At 42.3% G+C, this 13,960-nt stretch overlaps 3 pseudogenes; all 3 read left to right on the top strand.

The window, feature by feature from the left end:
- The first annotated feature begins 8 nt into the window (after window positions 1–8).
- LOC137238632 (uncharacterized) lies at window positions 9–729 on the top strand (annotated as a pseudogene).
- Window positions 730–2,221: 1,492 nt separating this feature from the next.
- Window positions 2,222–3,731, top strand: LOC137238622 (nucleosome-remodeling factor subunit NURF301-like; annotated as a pseudogene).
- A 7,121-nt stretch (window positions 3,732–10,852) lies between these two features.
- Window positions 10,853–12,362, top strand: LOC137238613 (nucleosome-remodeling factor subunit NURF301-like; annotated as a pseudogene).
- The last annotated feature ends 1,598 nt before the right edge of the window (window positions 12,363–13,960 follow it).

Here is a 13,960-nt window from a genome sequence, read left to right as displayed (position 1 = left end):
AAAAAAGCTTACAACTTATGCTACTAGTCTCAGCAACGTGCCTTTTAGGCAGCGCGCACTCTTGCCACCACGAGCGTTGTCACTGTCTCAGCTACTACCGCTAAGCCCCAAGGCTTTGCTGCCCGCTCCATCGAAGCAAACGATGACGAGGATGAATTTGAATCACAACCAGAAACACATTTGACTTACCGGCAACAGCCACAGCCACAACGACAATTATATGATTACAGTCAATCGGAGGAGGACCAAAAGGAAGCACCACGACAAGTTTACCAAAGTCGAATTGTGAAACAGCAGAGTAATTACTTAAAACAAAATAATTATAAAAAACTAGCGAGCGAAGAGGAGAGTGAGGAGGAGGTAGAAGAAGAACCAGGTAGACTATCAACATTATTGGCAAATTCAAAACTTAGTTGTAATTCGAAAAATTCAGGTTACTACGCCGATGAATCCCTGAGTTGCGAAATCTTCCATTATTGCCAAGACAATCAGCGTCATTCTTGGATTTGTCCTGAAGGTTTCACATTCCACCAAATTCATTTGATCTGCATGCCACCATCGCACGACCACATCTGTCAGCAATCTTCGAGATATCACTCCGTTACTGATTACCTTTACAAGCCCATCAATTTACACTATTCAAACCAAACGCGTAGAAAAATGGATTTAAATCATAAAATTATCGAGGCTGTCGATGTACTAGTAAGTACCTACTTAATCGTTCTATGATTACGCCATATTATAAAAAAGGGCAATTGACTCTTAAATTTATATCAAACTACGTATATATTTATGCCAGTTAATTATGTTAGTAAGTGCAACAGTGGTAGTATAAGTGACTTATATATTCAAGTATATTAGACTGGGTTGGAAAAAGCGTATGTTAAGAAAGTCTCGGTAAAATATATTTTTTGTATCGCTTTAAATACTGTCGATATAATTTTTTAATTGTAAATAGGGTTTTTGACATTAGAGTTTACGATTTTTCGAATTTTTTTCGAGAGGAGATTCTTGAAATAATCGCAAGGCTTGCGAGCTTCTTGGCATTTAATTTACTTAATCGCTGCATTTGCAGTATTATTTACAGAGTGTTTAGGCCACCAGCCTAAATATTTCGGACCACCCTAACACGCACATTAGTTTTTATTATTATTACCGGTAACGGCTAACACCAGCCGAAAGCTAACTTTGAAGGGGAAAAACTCAACGAAAGTTAGCTATCGGCAGGTGCCGCGGACTTGTTCGCGGTTTTCATCCTTCTTTCTATTTTGGAACGTCAACGAGCCAGCAGCTATCTCACAGGTGAGTTATCATATTACGTATCTTTTCATAGGTTGTGCATATAATTACGCTATAATCGCACCTTGCTATTGTGATTCTTCTTAATAATTGCGATTTTTCAACATTAGAATTTGCACTTGGCAATTGTCTGGCAATCAGCCACCAATATTTCTATTTTTGAATTGTAATTCATCCAACAATTTGTGGTCGTCATATCACTAACATTTGCCGTGCACGAATGTGTAATTACCAATTTTAAGAACTTTGAATTCGAATTAGTTTGTGAAGCAATTCCCTTTTTGATGATAAATAAAGCTGAGAATTTGTATTGTTTATAACGTGAATACATTTGTTATTACTCGCCCTAATTCTTTTCTTTGCTTTCTTTTTATTTGCGACACACACGCCCGACTTCCCCGGGTCCACACTGCCCCGCAAAACATTGGTCCTTCGAGCCGGATATGAACCAGCGACCTATGGAGTAAGGTAGGCGAAATGGACCATGTTAAAAACCCCATGTGGTGAAATTTCCTATACTAAATAAGAGGTGGCTACACGCTGCCAAAACCTCAGAGGGAGACGTGAAAGAAAACTCACAAGGAATTTCTATTTAGAATACGAGGAAGGGGAGAAGGGAATTGGGCTGCTAATATTTTATTACCTTAACGTAATATAGTTTACCATCATACCTTTAAATCCATTTGGCGTATCAATCTCCGTCATGTGGTGCGCAGGTTCTGCACGTTCCTGTGGTTTGGCTGTAGTAGCATTTGAGGTAGTTGTTTTGTCAACGTTGTTCCACCTGTTAAATTAACTGCTTTTGAAATTAAGGTGATTTTAGCTATCATTACTACCTACTTACCTCAGCACTAGTCCTTGAGTAAAGCAATTCCGACCACATCGGGGTGCTTGTATTCTGATAGCACTGGTAGATACTCATATGTCGTCCTCCGAGCGCAGTAGATTCGACTCCAATTTCGAAGCGCGGCCACCAAGTCTAGACCCCATTTGGCTACCAGATCGTGAATATGAGCCATTGGTATTGCCGGAATCTTCTGCCGATTTATTAATGAAACATGACTTAATAATCAAGGCATTGAGCGTATATGCAGTATTACGACGTTTTCGTCATTTAATACGCTTATCACCATTTCGTTTTGAGGATTTTTGCGCTGCATTGACAAGTGACGAACAAAGTGCACCAATTGCAGACGTACATCTTATGTTAGTGAAGGCATTTTTTACGTGAAGAAAATCTTCAGGGAACTCACTTTGTTCCTTCAGGGAACTCACCTTTGGACCACTCGATCCAAAAGATACGGTGAATATAAGTTTCCTATCTAATTAATGGCATCACATGGCCGGAGGTATTACGTAGCTATGTAGAGAGCGATATAATTTTTAGTCGCGAAGTATATAATATTTTATGTGCTGCTGGCGATTATCCATTTACGTGTGTTAACGATCGTACTATAGTTTTACAATCTTTAACCAATCAATTTTACAAGCAATGCTATACGAGACGTAATGTTACAAGAGAGTCCAATTCATTACGATGATCATCGTCGTAGATGTCTAGATTAGGCGATCTATTATGCGGCGCAACATGCCCTGCTGTTTACCATCTCGAATGTGTCGATCCACCATTGCATGATATACCAACTGACGATTGGCAGTGTAATTCATGTAAATCGCATAAAGTTAGTGGTGTTGTGGATTGTGTATTGCCACAAGAGGAACAAGGCGTACCCATAAGGAATGATACTTGTCTCGGATCGACATGGACGTAAACTTTGGTTCATAGCACGTAGAACATTCGTTGAAGGCCAACCTGCATATGATGACAAAATTTGGGATTATAGTACAGAATCAAAACTAGAACTACTATTGGGCATACTCGATAAGGATGACTTAGAAGCTGCACTCTATAATCAAATTACTGAGCGGAAAGATGAGATTGTACGACAGATGACATTAACAGAATCCATAACAGAAGAGCATAACAAATATCAAAGACTGTCATATATGGACAAAGAAAAGAAGCAAACGTGGGCATTAAGGCGTGGCACGAATGATGAAGATGTTGATATAAGTGCAAATGCCATCAGCGGCGGCGGTGGAGACAACAAAATGACACGCCTAAAAACAAGTCGGAACACAAAGGAATTTTCACATCTTAAATTGGTTATAGAACATGGTTTTGAAAATTACATAAATCAATATCCATCAAATCCAATTGCGTTGAATAAGCCACAACGCAACGAACAGCGCGATAAACGTCGACATTTATCACACAAATTTTCAGTGACTACCGCATCAGAATTTAAGTGGATTGGTACAACAATGGGTAGTTTGGATAGCATTATACAAACAGTGCGTCAAACGTTATTAATTTTGAAGATAGCATACCAACAGCGTTTATGATACCAAACTGGCGTTTCATGAAATAGAACCTGCGCAAAACTGTATCAGAAGCACGTCGTCCAACAGAATATTGTTTGCTTGGTATTGGTTATATATCAGCGAAGAGGCATGTCGAATCAGGGTTATTAGTGTTGGCGATAGGAGCTGATAGTTTTGTAGCAGCAGCATCTGCACCTTCAATTATTCCCTGTAACTGTTCCTCTATTGCACGCACCCGTTCAGCGAATGTAAATGCAAAATAATCGGCGCCCCCCAATTGTACATTCTCGTTATTACGTTGCTGTAGTTTAACATATAGCCCGGTTTTGACGTTCTTTGTTACGTTTATTTAAACGTTCCAATATGGTCTCGTTTTTATATCAGCATTATCAGCACCGCTTAGCATGATATTACTGCGGCTTGGGTCGGTACTTATTCTACTTGTTTGTTCTTGCTTTGCATGTGCTGAATCACGTGATCTGCCTCTTCCACAGCCCCATTCTGTCTACTTGTAAATACTCCACGTATTGAGTGTAGCCCGTTTTTCGAATGCCCGTAATACCTTTGCCTCCTTCAACTAATTTTATGGTAATATTACATCCCGAAACGGTTGTTGTTGGTTCTGTTATTTCGCACTGACCCGGCGTGACGCCACCCCCCTTGGTAAATGCAACATCGGCCCACGTTTTCGTATATGCTACATCCACCTTTGTGCGATTCTCCATTGAAAATGATTTGCACACTTTCAGGGAGCCTAATTACAGCTGGATACTTGTCATAGCAACCAGTAGACTAAATATATGGGTGAAACCATCGATTGGTTTACACCAATCATTATTTGGAGGTAGGGTGAAGACTTGCTCTAATTAGCTGTATGGTTTCGTTAACGCCGCTGGACCGCTCATATTACGTTGCATGACTTCCCATTCGCAACGTGTTGGTATTTGTATCCAACTTTTCATTAATTTGTAGCGGTGTACCTGAAATGAAATAAAAAGAGTACCTGAAATGAAATAAAAGAATAAGAAATTAGAAAATTTATAAGATTATAAAAAAGGAACGATACTAGTATACTTACCCATCATACGTTTATCCATCGTAATGAAAATTCATTCAAAATGCCTGTATACTCATTTCCATGAATGAATGACATTTTGAATGAACGAAACAAGGGTGCCACTCGATGACATTTGCTTTTGTCTTTTCTTACGCCGTAAACACATTGCGCGCGACCCCATGCATTACAAGTCGGATCCGCGGGATCCAAAATAAAAACTTTATTTTGGTTCCGATAAATGAAAGGTTTGTTTTAGTTTGACAAATTGGTGCATAAAGACACACTCAAAACCAACTTTCTTGTGGAAAAAAAAAACGGGTGAACCACTCGAGACCGAAATAATTCTCCCGGTTATTTGCATTGATTTCATTGTTAAAAAGGTTAGTGGTTAGGGGTAATAAAACAACAAAAGCACCCAAAAGTCAGAGTTCGAATTCTAGGGAAAATTCTACGAAACTTGGGGTTTACCAAGCAAGCGTACCAAAGTCGGCATGTAAGATGTGCAACAGTACGGAGCACAAATTACGAAATTGCCAAAAATTCCGTAGGTTGTCCACGTCAGGAAAAATAGAATTTATCAAAAACAATAGTTATTGTCTGAATTGTCTGTCGGGTGGACACACCGTGACACGATGCACTAGCCAATTTAATTGCAGCACGTGCCATGCAAGGCACAACACCTTGCTCCATCTTCCGACAGCACAATCAAAGACAACTCCTCAAAGGTGGACTCAAAACGCCACCGACAATTCACCTTCAACCTCACAGCAGGCTAGGGCAAGGATGGAGTCTGAAAAAAGACAAGATAATACTAATAACGTCTCTTCGTGTCATGCTAACACCACTAAAGGGGTGTTATTAGGAACAGCACGGGTTAATATAATCCACAACGGAGTGAAATTTTCCGCCAGAGCGCTTATAGACTCTGGGTCCGAATGCTCTTTCATAACTGAAAGACTAAAGAAGCGAATAAACCTTCCGTCCAAACGTTTGCATGTGCAGGTGTCAGGAATAAGTAATACACCATCTGCACAGGTAAAGGAATCATGCTCGATTAACTTAGGTTCGCTTACAGACCCCTTAGTAAGCATCAATACAGTGGCCCTAGTCCTGCCTCGATTAACAGGGGACCTTCCGACTTGCCAAGTGAGCGCAACGACTCAGCAAGCGTTCCCTGATTTGACTCTGGCAGATAAGAGGTTCTTCGTTAATGAACCAGTCGACCTCATACTTGGAGGCGATATTTATCCCCAGATCATACTAAACGGTATACGGAAGAACGTTCTAAATACGCTTCTCGCACAAGAAACCGTCTTCGGTTGGATTTTAACCGGTCGTGCAGATGCACCTCACCCAACCAATACACGAGTATCATTTTTTAACGAAATTTGCCTAGACAAGCAACTAACCGCTTTCTGGGAAATTGAAAACATACCAACAAAAAAGGCCCTGACTGAAGACAATGCCTATTGCGAGGCACTATATAAGAACACGACGGAAAGGAATTCAGATGGAAGATACACCGTCGCCCTTCCATTCAAACAAGACTTCCCAAAAACGCTCTGTTTGGGCCCATCTCTTAAGAGCGTCTGCTCTCAGTTCTATCGGAACGAGACACGCCTAGCCAAGACACCGGCCCTACAGACGGAATACAATAGGGTACTGACAGAATACGTCACGTTAGGGCATATGTCTAAGGTGCACACCGTAGTACCACCACAATCATCTGATTGCTACTTCTTGCCGCATCATGCGGTTATCAAAGAAGAGAGTACAACGACTAAAGTGAGGGTCGTGTTCAACGCGTCATGCCCGACATCCAATGGCACAAGCCTGAACGATGTTCTACACACCGGCCCAGTACTTCAATCCGACTTAACAATACTGCTCCTCCGATGGAGATTCTACAAGTACGTCTTCAATAGCGACATTGAGAAGATGTACAGGCAAATTTGGGTAAAGGAAAATCAAACCCAATACCAAAGAATAGTTTTTCGACTCAAAGCAGAGGACCCTGTCAGCGTGTTTGAACTCAACACGGTAACCTTTGGGGTAAATTGTGCCCCCTATCTAGCGATCAGAACCCTACATCAACTTTCTGATGACGTCGAGGCGTCTCTGCCAACCGCAGCGCACATCTTGCGAAACAGTATGTACGTCGATGACGTCCTTGCAGGGGGACATAGCATCGAGGCAGCAATCACGGCCCGCGATGAAATCACAGCTGCATTAAAGTCAGCAGGATTCCCTCTGCGAAAGTGGACATCTAATTGCAGTAGGATACTACAGGGCATACCCAAACCTCACAGGCTTACGGAAGACTTTCTGGAATTCGAGGACGCGAGCATGGTAAAAACCCTAGGCATCCGTTGGAACGCGCATTCCGACTATTTCTATTTTACAGCTAAACCAATCGAAAACCAGGACATCTTAACAAAAAGGGCGATCCTATCTGCCATCGCCAAACTCTTCGACCCTTTAGGCTGGCTTGCTCCAGTTATCATCGTAGCTAAGATATTAATGCAGAACATTTGGCTGGAGGGGACGGATTGGGATGAACCGGTATCCACAATCACTCTAGATCGGTGGCAAACCTTCATGCAGGAGTACCCCGCCATTAACCGGATTCGTATACCTCGGTGGGTGCACTTCACCCCAACCAACGATATAGAAATTCACGGCTTCTGTGACGCGTCCGAAAAAGCCTACGCGGCTACGGTTTACGTGCGAGCTAAGATCAACGATAGGGCATACGTTAGTCTACTCATGGCGAAAACGAGGGTGGCACCAGTAAAAACAATTTCATTACCACGATTGGAGTTATGCGGTGCCGTCTTGCTGGCAGAAACTTTGGAAACTGTGATGGAGAACCTGAACTTAGGTACATTTAACATGCACCTATGGACAGATTCGACCATCGTCCTCGCATGGATTCGAAAACCCCCGTGTTCCTGGTCAACATTTGTAGCTCACAGGGTAACGAAAATCGTCGAGAAGGTAGGGACTAAAGCATGGCATCATGTCGAGTCCGCATCAAATCCAGCGGATTTAGCCAGCAGAGGACTTCCAGCCACGGACCTAGTCGACAACTCTTTGTGGTGGCAGGGACCTTCTTGGCTGCCAGAAGGCAAATCGAAATGGCCATCTCAGGGCGAACAGGAGTACCACACAAACATCGAAGAAAAACGAGTGCAAGTGCATGTAGCAACGAACATCAACAATAGCGAGGATGTTCTTGATCGGTTTTCCGATCTATCAAGGGCATTGCGGGTAATCTCCTACGTTATAAGATTCGCCAATAGAACCCATCCAAAAACTAAAATGTCCTTTAAAGCAGAGTCTCACCAGATCTCGCCCGACGAAATCAAGGCTACGACTAGCCGCCTCATAAGGATATCCCAAATCAACCACTATGCCGAAGAAATAAGCTCTCTGAGAACTAGGAAACCCATCGCGACCAAAAGCGAGATCCTCTCTCTAAACCCCTTTATCGACGAAGATAATGTCCTTCGAGTGGGGGGTCGTCTCAACGCATCCAGAGACGTTCCCGTCGACGAGCGTCACCCGATAATCCTCCCGTACGCCTGCCGACTCACCCGTCTCCTAGTCCAGTTTGTCCACACCATTTCCATACATGGTGGAAACCAACTAATGCTGCGGCTCCTACGCACGCAGTATTGGATACCTCGGGTCAAAAACATGATCCGATCCATCATCCACAACTGCAAGGCCTGTACGCTATTCCGCAAACGTTCCCCGACGCAACTCATGGGAACCCTCCCTGCGGAACGCACTACCTTTAGCCGGGCATTTACCAACACCGGGGTGGATTTCGCAGGACCGTTTGACATCAAGTCTTACAGCGGAAGAGGATGCCGCATGTCCAAGGGTTACGTCTGCCTATTCGTCTGCTTTGCGACTAAGGCGGTCCACTTAGAGGCGACTAGCGACCTCAGCACCGCCGCGTTTCTAGCAGCATTTAGTCGGTTTGTCTCCAGACGAGGATGCCCGAAAAACCTCTATTCCGACAACGGAACGAACTTTGTCGGTGCGTCGAGGGCTCTCCGCTCAGAGGTCAAGGCATTCCTCGTTGATGCGCGCAACCAAACCCTCTCTAAATATGCCCACCAAACCCTTACATGGCATTTCATACCAGCAGCTGCTCCTCATATGGGCGGACTGTGGGAAGCGGGAGTCAAGAGTTTCAAAACCCATTTCAGAAAGATCGCATTGGATCATAAATTTACTCTAGAGGAGTTCAGCACCCTCCTGTGTAGGATTGAATCCTGTCTCAACTCCCGACCCCTAAGCCCATCTTCCAATGACCCGTCCAACCTGGAGCCACTCACCCCCGGGCACTTCCTAGTCGGGGGCCACCTACTAGCGCCACCCGAGATTGACGTCAGCGAGAATCGCGCCTCACTCGTCAATCGATGGGAAAAACTTAAGACGCTGCATCAAACCTTCTGCAAGCGGTGGAAAACGGAGTACCTCACCGAACTGCAGAAGCGCGTTAAGTGGAAGCATCCACAATCGAATCTCAAACCGGGGGACTTAGTCGTTATTAAAGAGGACAATCTGCCCCCCAACGAATGGAGACTAGGTCGGATAGCCAACCTCCATTATGGCCCCGATAACCGAGTTCGAGTCGTCGAACTTGATACGGCAAGAGGACAAACCACCCGACCAATAACGAAATTGGTCCTACTACCACCCTCCAGTGAGGGTGAGGGAGACTTGTAACTCCCAACCGTTATAACCAACAACCCGTATAACCCAGCTCTCGTTCACCCTGAACGAGGCCTACAACCCGCTTAACCCAGCTCTCGTTCATCCCGAAGGAAGTCAACAACCCACTTAAACCCGCTCTCGTTCACCCCGAACGAGGCCAACAGAACCCTACCGCAGATCCGCTATCTGCCACAGAATACCAGTGAATCAATAATCATGATTTTGTCTTAAAACATCTACATATCTTTTCTCCTAGGGAGAAGAAAAATTGGGGAATAGGAATTTCGAATTTTCGAAGTCAGCTGTTTTGTCAATTGAAATCTCATTGCGCATTTCTTATTTTGTTTAAAAAAAAAAAAAAAAAATTTTGTAAGGTCTAATGATTGTTGCTAATTTGTTTGAAGTTAAGAAATAAGGTGTAAACCACGCACATTATTGCATTTCATGTGAAATGAGTAATGAATTGGTGCCACAGCAACATCAACTGAGGAGCATAAGAAGGAGACGGCGGGATAACACAAATCCGCCGGAGAGGCCTGCTCTCATTCTGCAAGGCACATTTCTGGCGGCCATGTCGAGTTGAGCTCGCCCTTCGCCATATACAAAAATCTAATTAAGCCTTCTTAAAATCCTTGCGCAATTTCTGGATGGCTACATCAAGTATACAAAGAGCTCTACCGGGCTTAAGCGACTGTTATTTTTATAAAGAGCTCTTCCGTTGCTTATGATACTTTTCGACTTAAAATAAAGAATATTGTGGTTGTTGATGCGGTTGTATTAACAGTGAGAACATTGTGGTACAAGGCAAATACATATTTTAGCACACATTTGTACAATTAAGTGTTCTTTCTTAAAAGAACCAATTTCCTTTAACTATTTTGATGCATTCCCTTTAACTAGTGGAAAAACTCCTATGATGGCAAGGAAATATCCCTCTCCCTCACAGTCATAATACCTACTCTTCTCCCATAACTGGTTTCCTCCTTTTCGAACATTGTTCAGAATAGGAGGAAAGGGAGACGTGAAAGAAAACTCACAAGGAATTTCTATTTAGAATACGAGGAAGGGGAGAAGGGAATTGGGCTGCTAATATTTTATTACCTTAACGTAATATAGTTTACCATCATACCTTTAAATCCATTTGGCGTATCAATCTCCGTCATGTGGTGCGCAGGTTCTGCACGTTCCTGTGGTTTGGCTGTAGTAGCATTTGAGGTAGTTGTTTTGTCAACGTTGTTCCACCTGTTAAATTAACTGCTTTTGAAATTAAGGTGATTTTAGCTATCATTACTACCTACTTACCTCAGCACTAGTCCTTGAGTAAAGCAATTCCGACCACATCGGGGTGCTTGTATTCTGATAGCACTGGTAGATACTCATATGTCGTCCTCCGAGCGCAGTAGATTCGACTCCAATTTCGAAGCGCGGCCACCAAGTCTAGACCCCATTTGGCTACCAGATCGTGAATATGAGCCATTGGTATTGCCGGAATCTTCTGCCAATTTATTAATGAAACATGACTTAATAATCAAGGCATTGAGCGTATATGCAGTATTACGACGTTTTCGTCATTTAATACGCTTATCACCATTTCGTTTTGAGGATTTTTGCGCTGCATTGACAAGTGACGAACAAAGTGCACCAATTGCAGACGTACATCTTATGTTAGTGAAGGCATTTTTTACGTGAAGAAAATCTTCAGGGAACTCACTTTGTTCCTTCAGGGAACTCACCTTTGGACCACTCGATCCAAAAGATACGGTGAATATAAGTTTCCTATCTAATTAATGGCATCACATGGCCGGAGGTATTACGTAGCTATGTAGAGAGCGATATAATTTTTAGTCGCGAAGTATATAATATTTTATGTGCTGCTGGCGATTATCCATTTACGTGTGTTAACGATCGTACTATAGTTTTACAATCTTTAACCAATCAATTTTACAAGCAATGCTATACGAGACGTAATGTTACAAGAGAGTCCAATTCATTACGATGATCATCGTCGTAGATGTCTAGATTAGGCGATCTATTATGCGGCGCAACATGCCCTGCTGTTTACCATCTGGAATGTGTCGATCCACCATTGCATGATATACCAACTGACGATTGGCGGTGTAATTCATGTAAATCGCATAAAGTTAGTGGTGTTGTGGATTGTGTATTGCCACAAGAGGAACAAGGCGTACCCATAAGGAATGATACTTGTCTCGGATCGACATGGACGTAAACTTTGGTTCATAGCACGTAGAACATTCGTTGAAGGCCAACCTGCATATGATGACAAAATTTGGGATTATAGTACAGAATCAAAACTAGAACTACTATTGGGCATACTCGATAAGGATGACTTAGAAGCTGCACTCTATAATCAAATTACTGAGCGGAAAGATGAGATTGTACGACAGATGACATTAACAGAATCCATAACAGAAGAGCATAACAAATATCAAAGACTGTCATATATGGACGAAGAAAAGAAGCAAACGTGGGCATTAAGGCGTGGCACGAATGATGAAGATGTTGATATAAGTGCAAATGCCATCAGCGGCGGCGGTGGAGACAACAAAATGACACGCCTAAAAACAAGTCGGAACACAAAGGAATTTTCACATCTTAAATTGGTTATAGAACATGGTTTTGAAAATTACATAAATCAATATCCATCAAATCCAATTGCGTTGAATAAGCCACAACGCAACGAACAGCGCGATAAACGTCGACATTTATCACACAAATTTTCAGTGACTACCGCATCAGAATTTAAGTGGATTGGTACAACAATGGGTAGTTTGGATAGCATTATACAAACAGTGCGTCAAACGTTATTAATTTTGAAGATAGCATACCAACAGCGTTTATGATACCAAACTGGCGTTTCATGAAATAGAACCTGCGCAAAACTGTATCAGAAGCACGTCGTCCAACAGAATATTGTTTGCTTGGTATTGGTTATATATCAGCGAAGAGGCATGTCGAATCAGGGTTATTAGTGTTGGCGATAGGAGCTGATAGTTTTGTAGCAGCAGCATCTGCACCTTCAATTATTCCCTGCAACTGTTCCTCTATTGCACGCACCCGTTCAGCGAATGTAAATGCAAAATAATCGGCGCCCCCCAATTGTACATTCTCGTTATTACGTTGCTGTAGTTTAACATATAGCCCGGTTTTGACGTTCTTTGTTACGTTTATTTAAACGTTCCAATATGGTCTCGTTTTTATATCAGCATTATCAGCACCGCTTAGCATGATATTACTGCGGCTTGGGTCGGTACTTATTCTACTTGTTTGTTCTTGCTTTGCATGTGCTGAATCACGTGATCTGCCTCTTCCACAGCCCCATTCTGTCTACTTGTAAATACTCCACGTATTGAGTGTAGCCCGTTTTTCGAATGCCCGTAATACCTTTGCCTCCTTCAACTAATTTTATGGTAATATTACATCCCGAAACGGTTGTTGTTGGTTCTGTTATTTCGCACTGACCCGGCGTGACGCCACCCCCCTTGGTAAATGCAACATCGGCCCACGTTTTCGTATATGCTACATCCACCTTTGTGCGATTCTCCATTGAAAATGATTTGCACACTTTCAGGGAGCCTAATTACAGCTGGATACTTGTCATAGCAACCAGTAGACTAAATATATGGGTGAAACCATCGATTGGTTTACACCAATCATTATTTGGAGGTAGGGTGAAGACTTGCTCTAATTAGCTGTATGGTTTCGTTAACGCCGCTGGACCGCTCATATTACGTTGCATGACTTCCCATTCGCAACGTGTTGGTATTTGTATCCAACTTTTCATTAATTTGTAGCGGTGTACCTGAAATGAAATAAAAAGAGTACCTGAAATGAAATAAAAGAATAAGAAATTAGAAAATTTATAAGATTATAAAAAAGGAACGATACTAGTATACTTACCCATCATACGTTTATCCATCGTAATGAAAATTCATTCAAAATGCCTGTATACTCATTTCCATGAATGAATGACATTTTGAATGAACGAAACAAGGGTGCCACTCGATGACATTTGCTTTTGTCTTTTCTTACGCCGTAAACACATTGCGCGCGACCCCATGCATTACAAGTCGGATCCGCGGGATCCAAAATAAAAACTTTATTTTGGTTCCGATAAATGAAAGGTTTGTTTTAGTTTGACAAATTGGTGCATAAAGACACACTCAAAACCAACTTTCTTGTGGAAAAAAAAAACGGGTGAACCACTCGAGACCGAAATAATTCTCCCGGTTATTTGCATTGATTTCATTGTTAAAAAGGTTAGTGCAAAATTAAAATGTAAAACATAAACAGAAACATGTCACACTCCATAGTGGTCTCGCTTTCATAATAGAAATTGCCTTTGTGTATTGAGGTTCCGATAAGGTTTCGTCAGTCCTGTCAGCTTGAAATCCCAGCAGGAATAAAGTAGTGTCATCTATGCTTTCGATGCTACAAACAGGGGAGAAATTAAACCCTTTAGAACAG

The sequence above is a fragment of the Eurosta solidaginis genome, chromosome 1 (assembly GCF_040869045.1).
Source record: "Eurosta solidaginis isolate ZX-2024a chromosome 1, ASM4086904v1, whole genome shotgun sequence".
Taxonomy (NCBI): domain Eukaryota; kingdom Metazoa; phylum Arthropoda; class Insecta; order Diptera; family Tephritidae; genus Eurosta; species Eurosta solidaginis.
Note: the sequence above shows the minus strand (reverse complement) of the source record. Positions and strands in the feature narration are given on the sequence as shown.